Raw genomic sequence first — 6,050 nt, forward strand, 5'->3', positions numbered from 1 at the left:
GGACTAGGAGTCCAAGTAGGACTCCCCCCCTGGCGCGCCCAAACCTGGCCGGCCTCCTCTCTCCCTCCCTCCTTTATATACGTGGCCAGGGGGTGCCCCAATAACACAACAGACAACACAAGTTGATCTTTTAGTCGTGTGCGGTGCCTCCCTCCACAGTTACACACCTCGATCATACCGTTGCGGAGCTTAGGCGAAGCCCTGCACCGGTAGCATCATCATCACCGTCACCACGCCGTCGTGCTGACGGAACTCACCCTCGGCCTCAACTGGATCAAGAGTACGAGGGACGTCATCGAGCTGAACGTGTGCTGAACACGGAGGTGCTGTATGTTCGGTACTTGGATCGGTCGGATCATGAATACGTACGACTACATCAACCGCGTTGTCATAACGCTTCCGCCTTTTGTCTACGAGTGTACGTAGACAACACTCTCCCCTCTCGTTGATATACATCACATAGATAGATCTTGCGTGATCGTAGAATTTTTTTGAAATTACTGCGTTCCCCAACACCTACGTTGCATCTCTCGTGGCGCGTGTGGTGTCTTGCAGTGGCTTCACGGAGGAGGAGCTCTGGTGGCGCGCGTCGACATGGCGGTAGCCAAGTCATTGACATAGCTTCCCGGTTGCTGGGATGTGGCTCTTTTGCTACATTGCTCGCGTGGTCGCGTTTGGTGCTCTGGTTGGTCGTGCCAGAGATGGCCACTGATGGTCGCGAGGTGTCACCCGCTTATTTGCTCGACCATCAGCCTACATCGAGGTGCCACCAGGGTTGACTGGTGTTGTATAATCTTTATGTGAGAGATTTTTGGAGCCATCACTCTGGCATCCTTACCGGCCCCTAGGCCATGTACTAGGTTAGTCGATGGCTCTGTTTCTCAAGCGACCAAAGCCAACAACCCATACGCAAAAAAATTCCAGAGTTACCGCTCTGCGTTCCACATCGGACCCGAGGCTGCACACTTTCCTGGCTTGCGACGAAATTGCAAAGACACATAAGGCACCACCATCTAACAAAACACCCTGGACCTCGAAAACGTCGCCCCCGGGAGGGAAACGTCAGGGAACACTATCGATGCCCGCTTCAACAAATGCCAAAACATGTTTTTTCATCCGTAGAGCTTGAGATCGAAATGACGTGGAAGGCGAAGGGGCTCCACGACAATGTCTCCAATGAGTGAACAACATCATTGATGTTGTCGACACCAGCATTGACGGAAGTCGAGCTAGGCTTTCACCTGGAGCTCACTGAACCGACCGTTAGCGCGACACTCCTAGGAAAGCCACGTGAACATTTGCTACATACATATATGGTCCTATACTCTAAAACATGCGAAAGAAATTGATATATATATTTTTTCAAACTGTTTTATCTATTAAAAAATAGTATTATTTAGGACTAAATAGTATATATTTTTAAACTGTATGGAAGCGATTGTATTGATTTCGCTGATTTTTAGGCATCGTATTTTTGCAATTCGGACGTAGTAGGTGTTTTGGTTATCTGTAAAGTGATTGAACTCGTAGTCGGCATTTACATGCCCCTTGCTTGATTTGAGTGCTTGTCAGTTCACTTCCATTCCGGCCGGCAAAATCAACAGGTGTACAAAAGAGACTCTTTTGAGTCGCTATAAAATATCAAGGACGGAGATGGTGGCGAGTATCCGACCGAGTTTGACACACCTTAACATAGTCTATTTTTCTCCAACTAAAAAGCATCGTCTTATTTCTCAATTAATTTGATACACATCGTTGTCCTTCTTTGCAGAAAACAATATATAGTACTACCTCTAGTATAATGTCATAAAACGTCTTAAATTATGAGACGGGGGGAGTATAATTCATCGTTTCCCTCAATAGAACTCCTTAATAATATTATACGTAAAAGAATGCTCAAGTGGTGTTTTCTTTTGTTCCTGATTGGTGGCCGCGCGGCCCACGTCGCCAAAAACCTCGTCCCCACGACAGCAGGAGCAGGGCCGCGCTGACGACGGAAATATCTTCTGCGCCCCGCCGCTACCTACCTACTAATTCGAGTTGCTCAAAAGAAGAAGAAGAAAAAACCCCTACTAATTCGAGTTGCTCAAAAGAAGAAGAAGAAAAAACCCCTACTAATTCGACGATCGACCATGTGGTGATCTGGTCACCTTTCCAATAATCCGTCCAGATATTTATCACGACGGCGACGGTAACATGCCTCCAGTGGCAACCGGAACATGAGCCCAATTTCGCCACTCCGTCCGTGTGCCTCCCTCTCGTCCATCCAAAACGGCGCTGCTAAACTGTACACTAGCAGCAGATAAGGAGCAGTAGTATGTACGTACGTAGCATCCATCCATGGAGCCATCGTGTGTTGAGCTGTATGCGACCGAGTCCCTTTCGGCGAGTGAAAAGGGCCGACCTACCATCATTTGTGGACGTGGACGTGGACGTGGAGCGAGCGCGAGATCATGTTGTGCTAGCTGCTGCCTCTCTGCTTGGCTTGCTTTTCGTAATGGCTAATGATGATGATTTCAGCAACTAATCGTGGCTTAGTAAACTACGTTATCTTATGGACCGAATTAGCTCGTGACATCGAACTGCTTTGGAAGCCTTTGGGCCGAGTAACACGTTACCCTTTTTCTGTTAAACCACGTGTCCTTTTCCTTCCGGGGAAGAAAAAGGGGACGAACGAGAAATCGATAGTTCTACACCAACCATGGTGATTACTCAAACTCAAAACCGAACAGATTGTGAAACCCAAACTTCAACGTAAAGGAAAATGCTAGGAGTATAGTAAATATTATGTCGCTGGAACCAAATGCTTTATATGTATTCTCCGCGAGTTCAAATGGGAATGGGTGTACTCTTCTTCTGTTTCTGCGGGAGAAAGGTGTTTTCCCCAAAAATGTGGGAGGAGCCCACGTATGCCCCTTGGACCTTGGAGATGTCGAGAGGCCAGATCCACGGCCTGGTCGGTCTGCTGGTGCGACGCAGCGCACGTGAATCAAAACTTTCCGCTGTACGTCCAGGTCCCGTGTGGCCTTCTCCTCCCTACGCCATTCACTGATGATTGGCCTCTCCCTCTTGTGGCCCCTACCAAGAGAATCAGTCATGCCGCTGTTTGCTGACAAATTATTATTGACGGATGATTTATCACCTGGCCTGGCCGTGCCTCCGAAGGAAATTCCATCTGGATGGATAATACCGCGCACCCTCTTCCCAGAGGTGGCTCTCGGCCGGTACAGCTCAAAACAACGACTTCTGCCCTGCCGTGCGCTACAAAATTAGGCCGGGGAAGCCCAAGTGCTCCACGTAGTGGCAATGCGGTAGTGAGCATTCACGCGGTGACGTCTGGCCGGAGACGCCCGCCGAAGCGCACGTGTCGACGGATCGATCGACGCCAGGACGGAAGTGGCGATGGATAATAGCTTTGGCCGAATTTCTCGACGAGGTAGTGGCATTGGATCCGTTCTACCCTGGCGTCAGTTCTTGATTTGACGGGAGGCCAACCTCTGCTTCGAATGGTCAGCCAAGCAAGTGTCGATGGGTCATGGAATGGATCACGAGATCCACCTAACTGTCCAGCCTAGAGCTGATGCCGTCCGTGTTCGGAAGAAAAGAGACGCACCAAGTGAGCCTATTTTATTTTTAGTTTATATATAAGGATGTGGATACTGAACCGTATGCATCAATCAGTCCACCCTGGCGCTCAAAGCCTCAAACTGAATGCGATGATGAATAAATTGGCCAAACCCTGTTCAACTAACTATTTGGGGAGGAGGAGAATGGCAACAGGATGGATGGTGTGGTGGCTCAATGGCTTATGCACTCGAAAAATCATCGCCAGCAGACGCGGCTAAGGAAATTTCAGAAACGGTAACCTTTGGGGGGCAATGTTTTAGTTCAGCAAGGAGTACTGCCATAACCATGGAAGAAGCAACTTCAGACAAGTCCACTCCACGTGATGAGTTAAGGTTCAGAAAGTTCAGACATGACTGCATGCTTTTCAAGCACGTGCGAAGCAGAAGAATGGTGGCGATGGGGCGTGCCAAGAGGATAAGTGATATCGTGTAGTCTCAGTGACGAGATGCAAACCTGGTGCTTAAGTATGGTTCAATATATATAGCCAAAATAATGTATATTTTGTCCGAACTATGCTTGTGTGGCAAGATATGGTCCGGTAGAACTTGCTTAAGAGCAACTCTAGCAGAGTCATCATATTAGTAACTCTCATAACACACATGGAACACACTCCATAATATTGTGATGATATTATGATGGTTGTCGAGGTGACGCGCAAACACAGACTTGCCGTAAACGGTATCTTCTATTTGTTTTCCCGATGTTGGATCCGTTTGTCATTGAGTATCAAGACTTCTTCCTTCCTCATCTCAACAATGGAAGCGTTTTTGTAGTGGACTAGTGGTTGGGGCGCACCCTTGGTGCGCCTCCTGAGAGGAAGGTCAGGCGGTGCTAGGTAGGAGGCAACCCTAACCCTTTCACCTATTTTTTCTTTGTTCTGTTTAGCACATGGATACTTAAAGGATTGGGAGGAGGTGGCGTAAAAAGTAAGAGAAAGGAATTCAACAAGTGATGATAGGAGAATAAGGTATACTTCAAGGATTTGATGAGCGTAATATATTGGAACTTAACGTATATACTTCAGAATTAACCTCCCATCACTTGTTCCCACAGATTTGTAAACGATTATTAGAGAATACAGGATTCCTAGAAATAGACCGAGGAGACATACGTATCCTAAGTGATTGCCGGACGACCGAGGTTGAGCCCTCTCTGTCGCCCTCTTTCTTGGCCTGACAGCGAGTCTAGTGGCAAGCCAAAGGGGATACAAACAGGTAAGTCTTGGTGCAGTAGCACGGTTAGGAAGTTGACGTCTTGTGGCACGGCCGGATCACGCTGCTGGCTCCAGCAGGAAGGCGTACCACAGATCAAAATCGCTGCCGCTGCAGCTGCCACCTTCGCCTCTCATGTGCTCCTCCCACAGCCCGCATGCAAATCTCACAAAAAATGCACAATGAACAGATTACCTCAAAGGTGATTCCTGTAATGGATCATGGACAACTGAATAGGTGAATATGATTCATTGTCCCAAAGGAATGTTAAAAAGATATAGTTACCGATATACCAGTAGACGGGTTTGTTAGTTAAAAGAAACATGCATAGAAATATATAAACGAGAAATCTAAGTTAGAGGAGTCGAATAAGCGACCTGAGGGTAGAATCCTGGTGCTGACAACCACCAGGCCACGACATGTGCTACGATTTGGTTGGCATGAGTTTTCTTGAAATCATCATCGGAAGTACTCTAGGGCCGTATGCATCGTACTGATGCAGAGGCCGGGGTTTTTCCCCCTTTTCAAAAAAAAAAAATCATCGGAAGTACTCTGGACTGTTCATGTACGATTTAGCTATGACACTGACTTTGAATGGTGCTGAACCAAAAAAGGGGAAACATTTTTGTGTACCTTTTTGCTCCGTCCCAAGTATGACTAAAACGTGATTGACCATGATTCATTTTTCATTCTTCTCACATAACAACCAGCGGTGAAGATGCATGTTTAACTCAACACTGTACGTATATTTGGATAGGAACCATTGTATGCATAGCATCACTCGGGAGGGAATCTAACAGTGATTTTACCTTTCGTACACAAAATCAGTTGAAAAAGTGTTGCACGTATATCAGTTACCATTCCATTTCCGGGCACGAATGAGATTCAAGCCAGGTAACACATTCCATTAAGCCAATGTAACGATGAGTCAAGCCAGACAACATGTCCTTGCCGCGCCATCGCGTGAAGCACGAGTCGGCGTCCCCGCTCCGTCTTATGAAGGAGGAGCCGCCCTCGCCCCGGCACAACCGCGGCGTCCAGATCAGATGCCACATGAAGGAGGAGCCGGCCTCGCCCCCGCACCACTGCGGCGTCTATATTGGACGCCGGGTCAAGGAGGGGTCGGTATGTTTTCTGTGAATAGCGGTAACTCACACATCACAGACCTGATAACTTATGTACCCCGTTCCTGCTAACTTTACCGACCCCCCC

Source organism: Triticum dicoccoides, chromosome 7B, assembly GCF_002162155.2.
Source record: "Triticum dicoccoides isolate Atlit2015 ecotype Zavitan chromosome 7B, WEW_v2.0, whole genome shotgun sequence".
NCBI classification, from domain to species: Eukaryota; Viridiplantae; Streptophyta; class Magnoliopsida; order Poales; family Poaceae; genus Triticum; species Triticum dicoccoides.